This window comes from Scyliorhinus canicula, chromosome 2, assembly GCF_902713615.1.
Source record: "Scyliorhinus canicula chromosome 2, sScyCan1.1, whole genome shotgun sequence".
In the NCBI taxonomy this organism is placed as follows: domain Eukaryota; kingdom Metazoa; phylum Chordata; class Chondrichthyes; order Carcharhiniformes; family Scyliorhinidae; genus Scyliorhinus; species Scyliorhinus canicula.
The window spans coordinates 216,615,246-216,634,162 of record NC_052147.1 but is presented as its reverse complement, the minus strand read 5'-3'; positions in this window follow the sequence as shown (position 1 = coordinate 216,634,162).

Genomic DNA, 18,917 nt, shown 5'->3' with positions numbered 1-18,917 from the left:
CCCTGATGCTCTGCCCCCAATGGGCCGACTTCCCAGCAGGGTGGGATGCATGTGCTCAAAGTTTTCGGGAACCTCGCATAGCGGCTGTGGACCGTGTCCAGCGGCACCACAGTCAGGGGAGGGATCCATTCCTCTGGCCAGGGGGGTTCCCCTGGTGGCTGGGGGGACTGGTGTGGGTTGGTCCGGGGGTTAGGGGGGGGTGCAGCCGGCACCATGTTGTACTGCGCGGCTGCTGCAGGTCGCCAACATGCGCATGCGTGGCCACGGACCTGACAATTCTCCATCCGTATCTGCCTTACGTGGCGCGGCTGCTAGCCTCCCACCGGACGGAGCATTGGTGCAGGGGCGACGCCAACTTTCTGGTCGTAAGACTAGACACATGCTCCGGACATAATCTCAAAATCGTAGAATCCAGCCCTAAGTGTTGACGCCAACGTAGAATCCGTGGACTTACACGACAGAAAAACTGGCGCCGCATCTGGACCGATTCCATTGCTGTTAAGGGGCTAGGACTGGCGCCACGTGGAACACAATCGATTCCAATGAGAAACAGTGTTGGATTTTCCGCTTTCATGATTGATATCCAAAGGCTGACAAACTGCAGCTGCATATAAACAATTCTCCCCCACCCACACCATCCCAGCCAAAAGATGGCAGTGAGGAGAGCAGCCCCGAGGTTCACAGACGCTGAACTGGAGACCCTGTTGGGCGTGGTGGAGGAGCGGAGGATGGCCCTGTACCCCGACCCGGGAAGGAGGCTGCCAGCCACTGGCATTCGCTGTGACTGGGCACAGGTGGCAGAGGCCGTGAGCGGCAACAGCAACACCATCTGGATGGGCCAGCAGTACCGGAATAACTGCACAACCTCCACAGGGCGGCCAGGGTGATTAGGCAGCAGTGTGCCCCGGCAATGACCCCATCCCATACGAGCGCAGCCACACACCCCCATCAGGAGGGTGGACAAATCCCCACCCTGCACCACATTCGGGTACTCATACCAGCCACCATGGCTGGGTGGCCTGGCCACTGAGGCCATTACCTACCCATCCATGGGCTGCATACGTCGGATTGTCTAACACTATTGTTTGATGTGTTCCCTGCCGCCAGGAGAAGGCCATGCACAACCGCCCGGAGCGGGAGAAGATAAGAGGGGGTAACGCTGGACCTGCAGCCCCTCACCATGGCAGAGCAGAGGGCCCTGGAGTGGTTGGTGGCTCAGAAGAAAGGGAGGGTGCCGGGGTGGAACTCGGCCGCGGTTCCCTGTGACATGTGTGTCAACCACCGAGTACCATCCCCATACCAGCCTCACCCCCACACCACCATCATGCCATCAGAAACCTCACCCCCACCGACATCCTCAACCTACGCCAACCCCCCCCCCCCCCCTCCAACCACCAGTGCCCGCACCCCTACACCCACTCACACCTCCCTCAGTCTGAGATCTAATATGCATCTTGTCTTGTGCCTTGCAGGACCTTCTCGAGATGGGGTAGGTCCATGTGGTGTCCTCCACACAAGCTAGTGCCACAGCCGGAAGCCCCCTCTGCCCCGTGAGCCGAGCAGCGAAGAGTAGTCTCAGATAGTTCAGCAGTTTCTGAGCATGAGAATGTCATGGAGAACATTGAATCTACATGTTCTGAGCAGCAAGGTCAAATTTTGAGAAAATCAACCAAAGGCAGAAGAAAACCTCATCAACTCAATGTGTAGATTTGGACTATTTGTACATTATATGCTTGCTGTTGTTGTACATATATTTGTTAAACCAGTTTTAAAAATTAGAATGAAAAATTAAGACTGTTAGACTCACAGGCTGATGATATTACATGTAAATACACCGATGACAATGTATTAATTTATTCCTTCAAAGGAAAAGGATAAGTAGTGACATCATGGTTGTGTTGTAATTCACCAACTGACCACTAGGAGTCTTATTAGTATAAAAGAGAATGTTCGAGTCAGGTGACCTCAGACTGACTGGGGAGCTGGGAGAGAGGCTGCTTGAGCATGTTCATATTGTTATTCAGCTGTTGTTTTAAATATATTTGACCCACAGTTAACGTTAATAAATTGTTTATAGCATTAGCTACAAGTGTTCTTAAGGCAGCAGGAAGTATCAATAGAGTCAGTGGTTAGAAGGTAGGTTCTCGTGTTCATGACTCTCTGTAGTTTCTTATGGTCATGGGCTGAGCAGTTGCCATAACAGGCTGTGATGCAACCACATAGGGTGCTTTCTATGGTGCATCTGTAAAAATTGGTAAAAGTCATTGTGGACATGCCTAATTTCCTTAGTTTCCTGAGGACGTAAAGGTGCTGTTGCGCTTTCTTGGTCGTAGCGTCGATGTGGATGGGCCAGAACTGATTGGTGGTGATGTGCACAGCTAGGACTTTGAAGTTGTCAACCATCTCCACCAGATGCAGACAGGGGTGTGTACGACACTTTGCTTCCTGAAGTCGATGACTAGGTCCTAAGATTTGCTGACATTGAGGGCGAGATTGTTGTCGTTGCACCATGCCACTAGGTTCTCCATCTGCCTCCTGTACTCTGACTCATCGTTGTTTGAGATCTGACCCACTACCGTCCTGTCATCAGCAAACTTGCAGATGAAGTTGGTTATGCGCACGGTTGTGTGTGTATAAGGAATAGGGGCCTAGGTATGCAGCCTTGCGGGGCCCCAGTATTGAGGACTACTGTGGAGGAGGTGGCATTGTAATTTGCAAATAGAGCTTCAGTGTGTTTCAGGTTTAATCAATGCTTAATGTTCTGCCTTCTTTGTTTATTTTCAATACTTTTATACAAAGTTAATCTATCTTCTCTAGTTTTCTGGCAGTGCTTCATAATAAGTTAATTAGCTTCACTTCCAATGCAAGTGTAATTCTGAAACTTTAATGATGAACTCCAGAAGTTATAAACTGTAGCTCTTGAAAATATCTGTTTCTACGAGATCGGGTTTGAGCTCAGTTTAATCATAGATGTTAATGTGAATAATTGTTGCTCCAGCGTAATCGTTCAACCTCAACTCAGGTAAAATAGCATCCTTTGTTCCAATCTGACACTTCGATTTTCCTGCTCCTTTCAGCTGAAAGTGAGAAATTAGTTGAATTTGGACAGTTTTATACTGTACTGCACAATACAGGTTTGTAAAACAACATTTTCAGATAATGGCTGATGACCATCAGTAAAAAGGTTTTTACTTGAATGTTCTGTTGATGGGGTAGCTTTTGGAATATGTTTAACTCACTGTCAACGAACCCTGCAATCTTGTCAGGTTCCAGTTTCTTATCAGATTTGTAAATGAAAAGATTAATTACATGCTTATGTTCACCTAGGTAAATTTATGTTTAATAAATCACAGTGTAATTTAAAAATGAAGATGTGATTCATCTTTTGAATCAAAAGATTGGAATTCTTGAAAAGATTAACGTGATCCTATGTGAGGTTTTAATATGAACTTGCTGCTCAAACATAGGTCCACAAACATGCAAAGACAAATGCACACATAGACACAGAAATACACATTCCCTCAAATAGACCTGTACTCTTTGAATTCACTGTGTGGGTGATATCAAAGCACAGAACAAACAACGTTTTGATATGGCTTTGAAGTTGATAACAGCTTCTGACAGAGAAAAAGGATGGCTTTGGGTCTGTGAGAAAACATCGGCTCTGATTGACATGACACCCGGCCCAAGGAAAGTTTACCTTTTAATGAGAGCTCTGTAAGACCCTCTCAAAGACCTCAGTGAGTTTTCAGTCGGGCAGAAGTAGTCCACTTGTAGCAGATTTCAATCGTTCTCTGCAGCTGTTCCCATCTCCTCCCTGCCTTTAAGCAGCAAATGCTGAGGAAGAGTCTTTTGAAGAAAATGAGAATATTTTGGATCAAGTGCCTTTGCAGGAATGATTTTAGTTTCTTTGAAGATTATGCTTTGCTTATCCATAGTAAAAAGATTTACTGTAAATTCCTATAATACTTTCACCAGGTGGTTGCTGTTCTGATCTAAATGAGAAGAGATGAAAAAAATGCATTAAAAACACGTTGAAGATTCCTATCACTTTATTTACACTGCTGGAAGTAAAAGCTACTCATCCATACTTAAGTAGGAAGTATGAAATGGCCACACAATTTTGTGACCCAAGGACTAAAAATGTGCTTCCTCCCTTATTCAGGAGCAGGGGTCATGCTTCCCAATTTGCTGGTGGCTGATCTCATTGGAGTAGGCAGCACATAAATTACATGCTGCCTGCTCATTTCCACGATTGTGGCATTGAACCAAATGGGACCTGTGCTGCAGGTTCACTGAGCACCCGAAAGGAGGCATTGCAGCGTGCGAGGCGAGCACGTGTTCCATCTCAGACTCCAGCTCTTCAAAAATAAGTTCTGTCCTTCTTAAAGGGGAACTGCATGGGCTGAAAGGAGGCTGTTGCTGACTGACAGTGATGCAAGTCTCTGTAATTGGAAACAAGGGAAAGAGAGGGTCAGGGCAGGGAGAAAGGTACATGGGAGCAACACTTGGTGCCTCAATTGTGGAGTTGCATATGAGAAGAGATGCCATGTTTCTGCAGGAGGCCTGATTAAGCCCTAGAGCAATGGAAGCAGGTTACCAATGGGATCTGGCCCCAGCACTGTTGAAAGATGTTTAATGACCTCATTTGGTGGTCAAGAAAAGGAAATATGTTGTCAAGGGACATCGCTTGCCTCATGCACAACCAACCTCTCACACTGTACAATGAACCACATTCCCACTATTCATCCAGCAGTAGTCCCTAGCACTCAGGACTCATGCCCCCCCCCCCCTCCCCCTACCCCACCCCACCCATACACACTTTTCAGTGATATCAGTCTCATGCCCACTAATTTAACATACTTCCAGCTATTCAGCTATGGGAGGGACATCAACAAACTTCAGAGAGATAAAGAACCCGGACATTCTTTCTTTCACCTTACAAGACAAGATGACCCATTATAGAAGGGAGCAGAGCAGAACCGGTGGGTAACAAACATGCCTTCAGCTCGTGACCCCTATAGAGGTGATGACTCCCCAGATCATGGGGCCAGCTGTGATGAAACTCATGCCGTGTCTCTGAGAACATTCATGCTGATTGTTTGTTACTGTCTTATGCTGCTTCTCAACTCCCACTTTACCCTTATCGTATAATCTGGTATGAATTGCAATCTGCAGATGGTGTGATCAGGAATCTCTTGCTTTCCACTAATGCCCCACCTACCTCACCTCAACCCTTCCCTTCTGATTTTCTATTTTCAGGAACCAAACAAATGCCATCTGCCCAGCCACAACAGCCTGAAGTAGAAAAAAGACCAGCATTGCATTACTGTTGAAGAACCACCACTTGATCTGACACTTACAGCTACCAGCATGGATACTCATGATGTGGAGATGCCGGCGTTGGACTGGGGTGAGCACAGTAAGAAGTCTTACAACACCAGGTTAAAGTCCAACAGGTTTGTTTCAAACACGAGCTTTCGGAGCACGGCTTCGCCTGAAGAAGGAGCCGTGCTCCGAAAGCTCGTGTTTGAAACAAACCTGTTGGACTTTAACCTGGTGTTGTAAGACTTCTTACTGAGCATGGATACTGACATTGTGCAAAATGGAAAGCATAAGAACTTAAGAAATAGGAGCAGAAATAGACTATACACCCTGCCGATCCTACTCCACCATCATGGCTGATCTTTGTGGTTACTATAGAATCTGGCTTGGTTACTGGGCATGAGTAGCTGAAATCTGGTAGGTCTGGGGCAAGGATAAAGCCCAATGTACCTGGCTGACTGGACGCAAGGTTGTAGATGAGTTCTCCTGCAGAGGACTCAAAAGAGAATTTTGATGGGATGAGATGCAGGAGAACGCTGACGAATCTGCACACCAAGCTGCTTGATGGATTGCTAGATGTCTCTTGCTATTGTGAAGGAGCATGGAAGGGTCTAGCTCCAACTATGCAGCAAGACATGGTGCAGATTTGTAGCCCATCCTTTTCCCTGTAGAAGTCCTGGCCGATTTCATGACAGCACCTGTGGGCCCAGCATGATGCAGCCTCTGATGGCTTCCATTGCAACGGAGGAAGAAGCCAACCAATGTCTCAGGGATTATGAGGTCAGACAAAATAGGAGCAGAAGAACACCATTTGGTACCTCAAAACTACTCCGTCATTTGATAAGATCCTGGTGGATCTGATTGTGGCCTTAACTCCACTTTCCTGCCTGTCGAAAATCTAACTCAGCTTTGAATATTATCAGCAGCCCAGTCTCTCCTGGTCTCTGGGGAAGAAAATTTCAAAGACTAACAAACTCTGAGGGAAAGAACTCCTCATCTGTATCCAGTTCAGTTCAGTTGGCTGGACAGCCAGTTTGTGTCGCAGGGCAAGGCCAACTGTGTGTGTTCAAGTCCCGTACTGTCTGAGATTATTCATGTAGGCTCAACCCTGCCCCTTGCTTGAGGTATGGTGATCCTCAGGTTAAATCACCACCAGTCAGCTCAATCCTCAAAGAGGAAAGCAACCTGTGGTCATCCGGGACTACGGCAACTTTACTTTGGCTGCTATGCAGGCTCAGACTGCTGCCATCATACCTGTGGATCTTGGCGCACAAAGGGGCACCCAGACCTTGGCTGCCATCCAGCAATCCGTCCTCCAACAAATTACTAGGATCGATGAGGAACCATTTCTTGGGAATGGTGCTGGCTCTGTGGACCATGAACCTTCTGCCTCTCTCAGGATGATAGCTTTCATTCTCCCACCACTGCCAGTCTATCAGTGCCCTGCCAAACCCTCTCAGTCAGCCAACCCAGACTGCTGCTGCCCAAGCTGAGGTGGTGCTGTCTGTAGCCTGGTCCTCAAATTCTAAAGCTGCTCGATGGGGTCATGAAAGGCCATCTGCAGTCTCTCCCAGTTAGTCAGCAACCTTCTATAAGCCACGTGACAGCCACTGTGGTAGCATTATGTCAGAGCACCAAGTGTAGCAAAGAAATCCACAAGTCAGGCTTTAAAGAAACGCATTCAGATGATTAATTTCTGTTTGTATTATTTGATGCATTTTCAGATACAAACGTAATGGAAAAGTTATTGTTGATTTTTTTTTAAAACCAGGTTCTTGGCCAATGGGTTGCTGTGATGGACACATAGAATTTACAGTGCAGAAGGAGGCCATTCGGCCCATCGAGTCTGCACCGGCTTCTGGAAAGAGCACCCTACCCAAGGTTAACACCTCCACCCTATCCCCGTAACCCAGTAACCCCACCCAACACTAAGAGCAATTTTGGACACTAAGGGCAATTTATCATGGCCAATCCACCTAATCTGCACATCTTTGGACTGTGGGAGGAAACCGGAGCACCCGGAGGAAACCCACGCACACACGGGGAGGATGTGCAGACTCCGCACAGACAGTGACCCAAGCCGGAATCGAACCTGGGACCCTGGAGCTGTGAAGCCATTGTGCTATCCACAATGCTACCATGCTGCCCCCTTGGATGGATGGTAAGGCAGGGAATGGTGAAGCCAAACTGGTAAAGGGAGGTAGCCCTATGGGAAGAAGGGTCTGATCACAAACCCCTGGAAAAGCCATCATGAGTAAAGTGTCCTAGATACATCCTCTCTGCCACCTCCTGCTCCTGAGGTAGCCTCCAGATGCCTGATGTACACTTATGATGGTGATGTTGTGAGGGAAGCAGCAGACCACCACAAGCTTGGATTCCTGCTCTGTTTAGGATTGGAAGACATCCAGACTGCAGAACAAATGTTTTAGTAGGCTGATGATCTCCCCCATGATATTTCTGGTTCTTCCATGGGCAGATGGCGACGCAGTGGTTTGCACTGCTGCCTCACACTGCCGGGGGGATGGGGGGGGGGGGGGGGGGGGGAGTGCTGTTAGAATTCACCGTCGAGTTCTCCTTGGAGATTTGAAGATGGCGGGATTGGCAAACTGCATCAGAGTGAAGGCATCATGGCTGCTGCCAGGATAATGTAATTTTGGAGCACTGCTCCTTCCTCACCTGAGAGCTAGTGTTTGAAACAAACATGTTGGACTTTCACCTGGTGTTCACCCCAGTCCAACGCTGGCATTATCAAGGATAATGTACATTCACCAACATTATAAGACCATAAGGAATATGAGTAGAATTAGGCCACCCGGCCCATCAAGTCTGCTCCGCCATTCAATCTTGGTTGATATGACGGCCACATATCAATTGCACATTGATGGAATGGTAGCTCTTGCAGTTGCCATATCTCTTCCTGTTGATATGGGTCCTGGAGAGCCAAATGCATACAGTCAGTGGTTATCTGCACCATTGGATATCCCTCTATCTTGGCAAAGCCATATGTTCTCATATCCTGATACTCTCTGTTTGGAGAGAGCCTGATGTAATTGCCTCCCTTCACATAAAGAGCGTCTATGACCTGTGCATTGATGATGTGGAGATGCCGGCGTTGGACTGGGGTGAGCACAGTAAGAAGTCTTGCATCTCCAGATTAACCTAATGAAGAAGCAGTGCTCCGAATGCTAGTGATTCAAAACAAAGACTTCTTACTGTACATTGATGAACATCTTACTGGGGAAATGTGGGATATGTCACCTGCTCCTGCCTGGAAAGATCTAGCCCTGTAGGCGATTAGTGACATTGTATCTTTTTCAGCTACTGGAAGGTGCCCTGCTGTCAGACTGCCGGACCGATTGAAGGAGATGGCACAGTTCTGTGATCACCTCTTCGGTGAAGATGAGTTTACTCAGGGATTCCTCCTGGCTTAGATGGAGGTATGAGAAGGGTCTCTGAAAACCTGTGCTGAGTATGGTCTCCTGTGGAAAGCCTCCTTCCCCTTCCCCTTCACAGAGGTTCTCCACACTGATGCCTTGATTCTACTTTTGGTTCATATTGTAGAACCAGAAGCATTGAAACTACAGCCCATGCCCCTCTTGCCGACTTGGGTGACCAAAGCCTCTGTCCTCCCTCATTAAATACACTAGCTCGGCAGCACATCTCAAGTACTTCCACACACATTGCAATTTCAGTTGTAGGTCAAAAGCACCTCAACTGGAAGTTAAATCTCTGGTTTTTAAATTAGTCTTTAGGGGGTGGGGGTGGGGCTTCTCATGCAGCTGAATGCATGTGGACCTGAGAGTTATTTGCACAGGCATTCAGTGTGTCCGTGTGGTTGAAATGTCCATTATGTGCATGGAACTGAGCATGTCTGTGCATCCAGTGCCAGCAAAGCACCCTCAAAAATGCCCTTCCCAGCATAATTTCCCCAGTAAGATGTTCGCCTGAAGGTTCCAGAAGTACTATCTGTGCCATTTCATGCCTTCATGGCTTCTATAATGCTGGCCCCAGGGGTACAATGGAGTTCAAATTTGCAGGTTGTGTATCATTTAACCACCTGAAAATTACACCTGCAATTACAATACTGATGCAAAATGGAAACTTCAGGGGATTTTTAAAGGGGATTTATTTTGAACCACGTCAGCTCAAACAAGGTTAATTAGAAATGATCAATACTCAGCAATCTAAATTTAAACAGTGCTGAAGAAGTTCCATTCTGAAATTGCCATAAATAGATCATTGTTTCTGTAGTATTTGGGTGTCCTGCTCGAGAGGTTTTCCTTACCTGTCGCAGCATTACCAAAGCAATCATCAACAATGTGCTTAATCAGCATGGAGATTGCTTATCTGCACAAAGTACTTACTTCATGTAACAATAACTGTGCTCTTTCGCTGGACAGGTTTAGTTGCAAATCCAATAGGAGGATAGGAGCAAAACAACAAAATGTCTATCAAAAGTATACAATCTGATCATTTTTAAGAAGTATTTGTGAGCTAATATTTACTGAATTTTTCACCCCCACCCCTTCTCCTGAAGTTACCGATTCATACAATTTGCAGATGCTGTTAACCCTCCATTACCCTGACACATTATTAGGGGCACATGGAATAGGGATAATATTCTGTCATGGATTGTGAATTGATTAACTTCGGGACAAATGGGCCATTCTCAGGTTGGCGCTGCTGTGAGTAGCATGATACCGCAAGGATCAGTGTTTGGGCCCCAGCTATTTGCAATCTATATCAATGATTGGGTGTGGGGGCTAAATTTAATATTTCCAAGTTTTGTGGATGACACAAAACTAGGTGGGAGTGTGTGTTGCGAGGAAGATGCAAGAGGCTTCAAGGGGATTTGGACAGGCTCAGTGAATGGCGAGAGAGTGTGCACATGCTGAACAACCACAAACAGAAAGACAAAACTCCAAAGTACCATCAGCTCCACTTGAGAGCAAACTTCATTCTTCAGTTTGTCCATCAGTTTCATATTTGAGTGTAATGCTGAAGCAAGAGATACATTTCCCAGGCAACGAAATTGCTGGATCAGAAGACTGCAAACACACTAAAGCGATATAAACTTTGACAGAAGCTGCTCAATTCTCATCCCTTTGAGAAAGAGCTGCTAGGGGCACAAGCTGTAATGGGAGTAGAAAAGGGTTGGAGTAAAATAGAATGTCACCTCATCACCTTTACACTGTATCCCAGAAACAGGACTCTCAATCCACTGATTTGAATGTGTTCCAGGCAGAAAATGGAGAACATGCATCCTACACTTCCTCTAAAAGAGCTGAGATTGACATCTCCTGCACAAGTGACACTGTGGGGTGGCTGGGGGGGGGGGGGGGGGGGGGGGGGCGGGAGAGAGGGAGGAGTAGGATGTGTAAATATTTAATGAGTAGAATGATAGAAGGTGTAGTATTAAGGGTTAATAGCCTACATACATCATCAGTGATGTCAAATCACATGTCGCTCGAACTTTGATATGCTTCTGGAAGGAGCCTCATTGTTGTTTATCTCTACATAGCTGTATATAGTTAATAAATGTTTGACAGTTTCTGAAGGCACAGTTTCCAATTGTCTGTATTAAACATTTGGGACCATTTCTGAGGACACTTCACCCACAGTCTAGACTGGCTGGCTGACAGGCAACAGAAAGGGCACTGTGGGAGTGGTAGAGGTGGGAGGGTGAATACTGTCATTGCGGAGAGCTCAAAAAGGTTTGTGCACCATAGAACCATTGCTGGTGTCCTGGGCAACAAATTCAGCAATCCTAGTACCTGCTGCAGGATAGATTATTGGACCGCTGTGGTCTGCATGCTCTTTGGAGCACTGAGACTCACAGCCATGATGCCAGCAGTCTGAGCTTGTGTGGCAGAAAGCAAGGAAATGATGGACTCAGTCTGAGCTTCCACTGTAACACTGAGACAGAGGCTACTGACTACACCCCATTCATTCCCGCTGACTCATCACATGCTGATTCTGCCTCTATTCTATCCTTCTATACTACTAAAGCTATGAGTGTCAGATCAAGTGGCAGAGGTCCGATGCTGTCCTCACACTATCTCATGACGTTGCAGTGGTTGCTGACCAGGAGGTAGTTCTTGGGTGTCTGAAAGCAGAAATCCAGAAGGGTGAAGTGAAGGGGGTAGGGGTGGAAAGCAAGAGTTCATATTATCTGCAGCTTTCACTTTATTGGGTTGGTGTGTGATTTGAGAAGGGGTATGAGGCAGTAATATACCATCATCTTGAATGTTCTCAGTGACACCGGTCACCCAAAACCAGAATCAAACCCGGGTCCCTGGTGCTGTGAGGCAGCCGTGCCAACCACTGTGCCACCGTGCTACTTATTGTGCCACCATACTGCCCATTGAAAATTAAAATGAAAATCGCTTATTGTCACAAGTAGGCTTCAATGAAGTTACTGTGAAAAGCCCCTAGTCGCCACATTCCGGCGCCTGTCCGGGGAGGCTGGTATGGGAATCGAACTGTGCTGCTGGCCTGCTTGGTCTGCTTTAAAAGCCAGTGATTTAGCCCAGTGAGCTAAACCAGCCCCCCAGTGAGCTAAACCAGCCCCACGTGACGTGCTTGTACCTCTTCAGCTCTGGTTTGCTCCCTCTTGTTATTTGCCGCTTTGCTGTGCAAGAGAGAAGGGGTATGAGTGATTGTCTAGCACTATGCCTGGCTGTTGCGGCGGTCAATGCTGGATAAGCAGCGAAAGGGGGATGTGAGGCTGCCAGCTGTGGTATGTATGCGAAGTTGAGGTGGAGCTTCTGAATGTTTGGTTGAGTCCTGTTGATGGGCGAGTGCTGGGGGTGTGGTTTTTGATTTGATTTATTATTGTCACATGTATTAGTATACAGTGAAAAGTATTGTTTCTTGCATGCTGTACAAACAATGCATACCGAGGGCAGCACGGTGGCCTAGTGGTTAGCGCAACCGCCTCACGGCGCTGAGGTCCCAGGTTCGATCCCGGCTCTGGGTCACTGTCCGTGTGGAGTTTGCACGTTCTCCCCGTGTCTGCGTGGGTTTCGCCCCCACAACCCAAAAATGTGCAGAGTAGGTGGATTGGCCACGCTAAATTGCCCCTTAATTGGAAAACATAATTGGGTAATCTAAATTTATAAAAAAAAAACAAAAAAAAAAACAATGCATACCGTACATAGGGAAGGAAGGAGAGACTGCAGAATATGATGTTACAGTCATAGGTAGGGTGTAGAGAAAAGATAGGTCTATTCAAAAGTCTGATGGTAGTAGGGAAGAAGCTGTTCTTGAGTCGGTTGGTACGTGATCTCAAACTTTGGTATCTTTTTCCTGACGGAAGAAGGTGGAAGAGAGTATGTCCTGGGTGCGTGGGCTCCTTAATTACACTGGCTGTCTTTCCAAGGCAGCGGGAATTGTAGACAGAGTCAATGATGGGAGGCTGGTTTACGTGATGGATTGGGCTACATTCATGACCTTTTCATGAGATGTTCGTGAAGCAGTGTGTAGGCAATGTTATTTAAAGGTGCACTCAATGACCTTGATGACCTGTGTGAGGCCACTGACCATTTTGTTACACTGCTGTCAGGTCTTCAGGGTCAGTTGATCATTTTGGAGAAGAAGATGAAGAGTTATAATGGACTTGAAACATAAACTCTGTTTGTCTCTCGACAGATGCTGCCAGACCTGCTGTGTTTTCCAACACTTTCTGTTTTCAAAGCAAACGCCGATAAAGTTGGAATTAACTGCTTTGCCATGGTGTTCAGCTTTAAGAACATAAGAACATAAGAACTAGGAGCAGGAGTAGGCCATCTGGCCCCTCGAGCCTGCTCCGCCATTCAATGAGATCATGGCTGATCTTTTGTGGACTCAGCTCCACTTTCCGGCCCGAACACCATAACCCTTAATCCCTTTATTCTTCATATAATTGGACCTATAATTGTCTTTAGACCATTTCTGAATGTAGATTTCACAGAATCATAGAATCCCTACAGTGCAGAAGGAGGCTATTTGGCCCATCAAGTCTGCACGGACCCTTCGAAAGAGCACTCTACCCACAATCACTTTCCCATCCATCCCACCCTATCCCCATTAGACCATAACCCAACCTACAGACTAAAGGGAAATTTATCATGACTAATCCACCTAACCCGAACAACTTTGGGAGCAAACCAGAGCACCCGGGGGAAACCCACGCAGACACGGGGAGAATGAGCAAACTCAACACAGACAGTGGCCCAAAGCTGGCTTCCTGGTGCTGCAAGGCAGCAGTGCTAACCACTGTGGGAGATAAAGTCAGACAAAGTGAGAAAATAATGTATAAAGTACAATGGCAATGTTCTCGTATGATGATGCTGGAATAGAATGTACTCTGAATGCCCATCAACAAGAGTGGCTCCATAGCACCACTATTGACCAAGCTGTCTGATTCCTGAGGGACATAGTTGACAGACTGGGACTCTAATAGATAGTAAGAGAACCAGCAAGAAGGAAAAACCTACTCAGCCTCATCCTCGCCCCTGTTACAGTTGCATCTGTCCAAGACAGTATGACTAGGAGTTACCATTTGTGGAAATGAATTCCTGCCTTTACACTGAGCACATCAGCCATTATATTTTTAATATTTACCCCATACTAAATAGGGATTGCTTCAGAATACATCTAGCAGCTCAAAACTGGGGATCCATGAGGAGTTGTGGGCCATCACACTGGCAGAATTGTTTTCAACTACAATCTGTAACCCATGGTCTGGCATTTTAGAACATAAGAACTAGGAGCAGGAGTAGGCCATCTGGCCCCTCGAGCCTGCTCCGCCATTCAATTAGATCATGGCTGATCTTTTGTGGACTCAGCTCCACTTTCCGGCCCGAACACCATAACCCTTAATCCCTTTATTCTTCAAAAAACTATCTATCTTTACCTTAAAAACATGTAATGAAGGAGCCTCAACTGCTTCACTGGGCAAGGAATTCCATAGATTCACAACCCTTTGGGTGAAGAAGTTCCTCCTAAACTCAGTCCTAAATCTACTTCCCCTTATTTTGAGGCTATGCCCCCTAGTTCTGCTGTCACCCGCCAGTGGAAACAACCTGCCCGCATCTATCCTATCTATTCCCTTCATAATTATAAGAACATAAATTTTGTTTTATTTGTTCATGGGATGTGGCCGCCGATGGCTGGGCTAGAATTTATTGCCCACCCCTGAGGGCAATTGAGAGTGAACATGTAGGCCAGATCAGGTAAGGATGGCAGATTTTCTTCCCGAGAGGACATTAGTGAACTAGATGAGTTTTTACGCCAATCGACAATGGTTTCATGCTCGTCAATATACTTTTATTTCCAAATTTTTATTGAATTCAAATCCCACCAACTGCCCTGACGGGATTTGAACCCAGGTCCGCAGAGCATTATCCTGAGTCCCTGGATTACTAGTCCAGTGGTAATACCACTATGCCACCACCTCCCAAGGTATGTTCTTCACTCAACCATGACCAGAACACCAAACCTGGTTCAAAAAGGACGGTAGGAGAAAATGCCAGGAGCAGCACCAGATCTACATAACAATGAGATGTCAACCTGGTGAAGACACAACATGGGGGTACTTGCATGATAAACGGCAGAACCAGAATGCAATAGTCAGACCTCTGTGCTCCCACAACTAACATATCAGATCAAGTTCTGCAGTCCTGCTATATCATGAATGGTGAGGGATAATTAAACAACTAACAGAGAGGCGACTCCTTTAGCGTCCCCATCCTCTATAATGGCAGAGCCCAGGCAGTGCAAAAGACAAGGCTAAAGCATTTGCATCTGCCTTCAGCCAGAAGTGCAGGTGAATACTCCATTGTGGCCTTCTCCTGAAATCCCCAACATCACAGTTAGCGGTCTCAGACAATTCACTTCAGCCAACTTCATCAAGAACGCCTGAAGACACTAGACACAACAAAGTCTATAGGCCCTGGTCAGAAAGGTGGCAGATTAGCCACCCACGAGGAGCCCAATTGATCCACTTAAGTGGACGATTAAGAGTTTCCTCTTGTTCCCACCGGCATTTCTCTAGTGCCTGGGAGCCCTCTGCTGTTTGCGGAGACCACAGAGCAAACCACGGTGGCCTCCCAGTGGGCAGTGGTGGTGATGGAGCCCTCAATGTTTGGGCATCCCTACTGAGGGATCCCACCCCATGAGTAGCAATAGTTGCTTGTGTGGCGATAGTGCCATTTCCCCTCAACAACAACCCCGCCCCTCACCTCCAGCTCCCACTTACCTAGCTTTGGGAGCACAACGCTATTGATGCATCCTGGTGCAGCCTTGGCTTAGGCCACCATTGATTGGGAGAGCAGCCCTGGGGAGGGCCTCCTCTTTCATAGGTTGGCAGCCTCAATGGCAGCACTAAAGTTTCAGAAGACGTTTGACAAAGACCCGCAGAAGAGATTATTGTGCAAAATTAAAGCGCATGGGATTGAGGGAAATGTATTGAGGTGGATAGAAAACGGTTGGCAGAGAGGAAACAAAGAGTAGGGATTAATGGGTCCTTTTCAAATTGGCAGGCAGTAACCAGTGGGGTACCACAGGGATCGGTGCTGGGACCCCAGCTATTAACAATATATATTAATGATTTGGATGAGGGAACAAAATGTAACATCTCAAAGTTTGCAGATGATACCAAATTAGGTGGGAGGGTGAACTGTGACGAGGATGCAGGGATCCTACAGCAAGATCTGGACAGGTTGGGCGAGTGGGCAAACCAATGGTAGATGCAGTGTAATTTGGATAAGTGTGAGGTTATTCATTTTGGAAGCAAAAACAGGAAGGCAGATTACTACCTGAATGGTTGTAAATTAGGAGAGGGGAGTGTGCAGCGGGACCTGGGTGTTCTTGTGCACCATTCGCTGAAGGTAAGCATGCAGGTGCAGTAGGTGATAAAGAAGGCTAATGGTATGTTGGCCTTCATTGCAAGAGGTTTTGTGTATAGAAGCAGGGATGTGTTGCTGCAATTGTACAGTGCATTGGTGAAGCCGCACTTGTGTGCAGTTTTGGTCTCCTCTGAGGAAGGATGTTCTTTCTCTTGAGGGAGTGCAGCGAAGGTTTACCAGACTGATTCCAGGGATGGCGGGCCGGGACTGTCACATGAGGAGAGATTGACTAGGTTGGGATTGTTCTCGCTTGAGCTCAGAAGAATGAGGGGGGGATCTCATAGAGACTTATAAAATTCTAACAGGGCTAGACACGGTAGACGCAGGGAAGATGTTACCAATGATAGGTATGTTCAGAATCAGGGGTCACAGCCTGAGGATACAGGGTAAACCATTTAGGACAGAGATAAGGAGACACTTCTTCACACAAAGAGTGGGGAGCCTGTGGAATTCATTATCACAGGAAGTAGTTGATGCTAAAACTTTGAATATATTCAAGAGATGGCTGGATACAGCACTTGGGGAGAATGGGACCAAAGGCTACGGGGAGAAAGCAGGATTAGGCTACTGAGTTGGATGATCAGCCATGATCGTGATGAATGCGGAGCAGGCTCTAAGGGCCAAAAGGCATCCTCCTGCTCCTATCTTCTATGTATCTATGATACCAAAGAATTGCAGCTCCTGCTTTCGCCAGCCACCAAGATAATGAAATGAAATGAAAATCGCTTATTGTCACAAGTAGGCTTCAATGAAGTTACTGTGAAAAGCCCCTAGTCGCCACATTCCGGCGCCTGTCCGGGGAGGCTGGTACAGGAATCGAACCGTGCTGCTGGCCTGCTTGGTCTGCTTTATAAGCCAGCAATTTAGCCTTGTGAGCTAAACCAGCCCCTATGGGTTGCATGAGAGCACGAATTAAGTTTTCAACAGGAGATTAGCTGAGAGAGCAAAAATGGCAGTACAAAGGATATAGAAATAGGCTGTCTGAACGATGGTACGAATATGATGTTGGGCCACCTTGCAGTCAAATGTGACACCAAGGCTGCAAGCAGACTGGCTTGATCTTAACTGTTCCAGGGAGAGGGATGAAGTTGTTAATTAGGGAACAGTGTCTGGAGCGGGGGCCAAAAACATAGGCTTCAGTCTTTCCAATATTTAATTGGAAGAAATTTCTGCTCATGGATGTTGGATAAGCAGCCTGATAATTTAGCAACAGGGGAAGAGACAGGAGAGGTGGTGGTGAGGTAGAACTGGGTGTATGTGACACACATGTGAACACTAACAATGTGCCTTCAAAAGATGTTGTTGGTGGGAAGCATGTGAATGAGAAATAGGAAGGGACACCAGAGTTAACAGGTGGGAGCAGGAAGAGAAGCCATTGAAAGTGATTCTCTGGCTACGATTAGAGCCAAGAAGTGGGGCGGGATTCTCCGACCCCCCCGCCGGCTGCCGAATTCTCCGGCGCCGGAGATTTGGCAGGGGCAGGAATCGCGTTGCGCCGGTCGTCGGCCACTGGCAGCAGTCCCCCCACGATTCTCCGGCCCACAATGGGCCAAGTGGTCGCCCGTTTTAGTCCGGTCTCGCTGGCGTAAATTACAACAGGTACTTACCGGCGGGACCTGGCTGTGCTGGCGGCCTCCGGGGTCCTCAGAGAGGCGCGGGGGATCTGGCCCCGGGAGGGGCCTCCACGGTGACCTGGCCCACGATCGGAGGATTCCGCACCTTTGTGGGCGGCCCGTCACGCCACTCCTTCGCGCCGGAGTTGCCCGCCCTGCCGATTCCCGCCCATTATTCTGAACTTTTATAAAATGCTGGTTCACCCTCAGCTTGTGTTCAATTCTAGGCATCGTCATTTCGGAAGCAATGGTACCTGCAATGAGGATTTCAATTATATTGGGAGGCTGGAGAGTAGATGAAGGGAGGATTTAATAGAGGACTTCAAAATTATGAAGCATTTTGACAGAGCAAATACGGAGAAACTGTTTTCAGTATCAGAAGACTCGGTCGCAAAGGACACGGATTTAAGATGATTAACAAAAGAATAAGAAGGGAAATGAGGAAATATTTTTTACCAAGGTAGTTATTGTGTCTTGGAATACACCGCCTGAAAGAGCGTTAGAAGCAGATTGACACTAATTGTTAAAAGGGACATACTGGAAAAGAAAAAACAAACATTGCAAGATCTTGGGAAACAGTAGGATCATGGGACTATTTGAACAGCTCGACCAAAAGCTGTCACAGGCATCATGGTCCAAATGGCCTCCTTCTGTGCTGTTTCCTTCTATGATTCCATGTATAATTGTTTCAAAATAGTCCAAGAGAAATTACAAAACAGGAAGGAATATGATTATAATGCAATATTCAGTTTTATATCTTTTAGCATTAAGGACCAGAACCATAGTCATCTCATATTGTGTTAATTTGAAACCATTAGGTTTTTCTATCCTTATTTTTTATGGAATATTGACTTAATGAAAGAAACTTAGTTTAGACTTCTAATGTATAATACAGATTCATTGTATAAAGTGGCTTCAGGTGAAAATAGTTCAGTGAAGGCTGTTTATTCAAAGTAGAACCTAGGGCAGCACGGTAGCACTGTAGGGCAGCATGGTAGCATATAGAACATGGAACTTAGAACATACAGTGCAGAAGGAGGCCATTCGACCCATCGAGTCTGCACCAACCCACTGAAGCCCTCACTTCCAC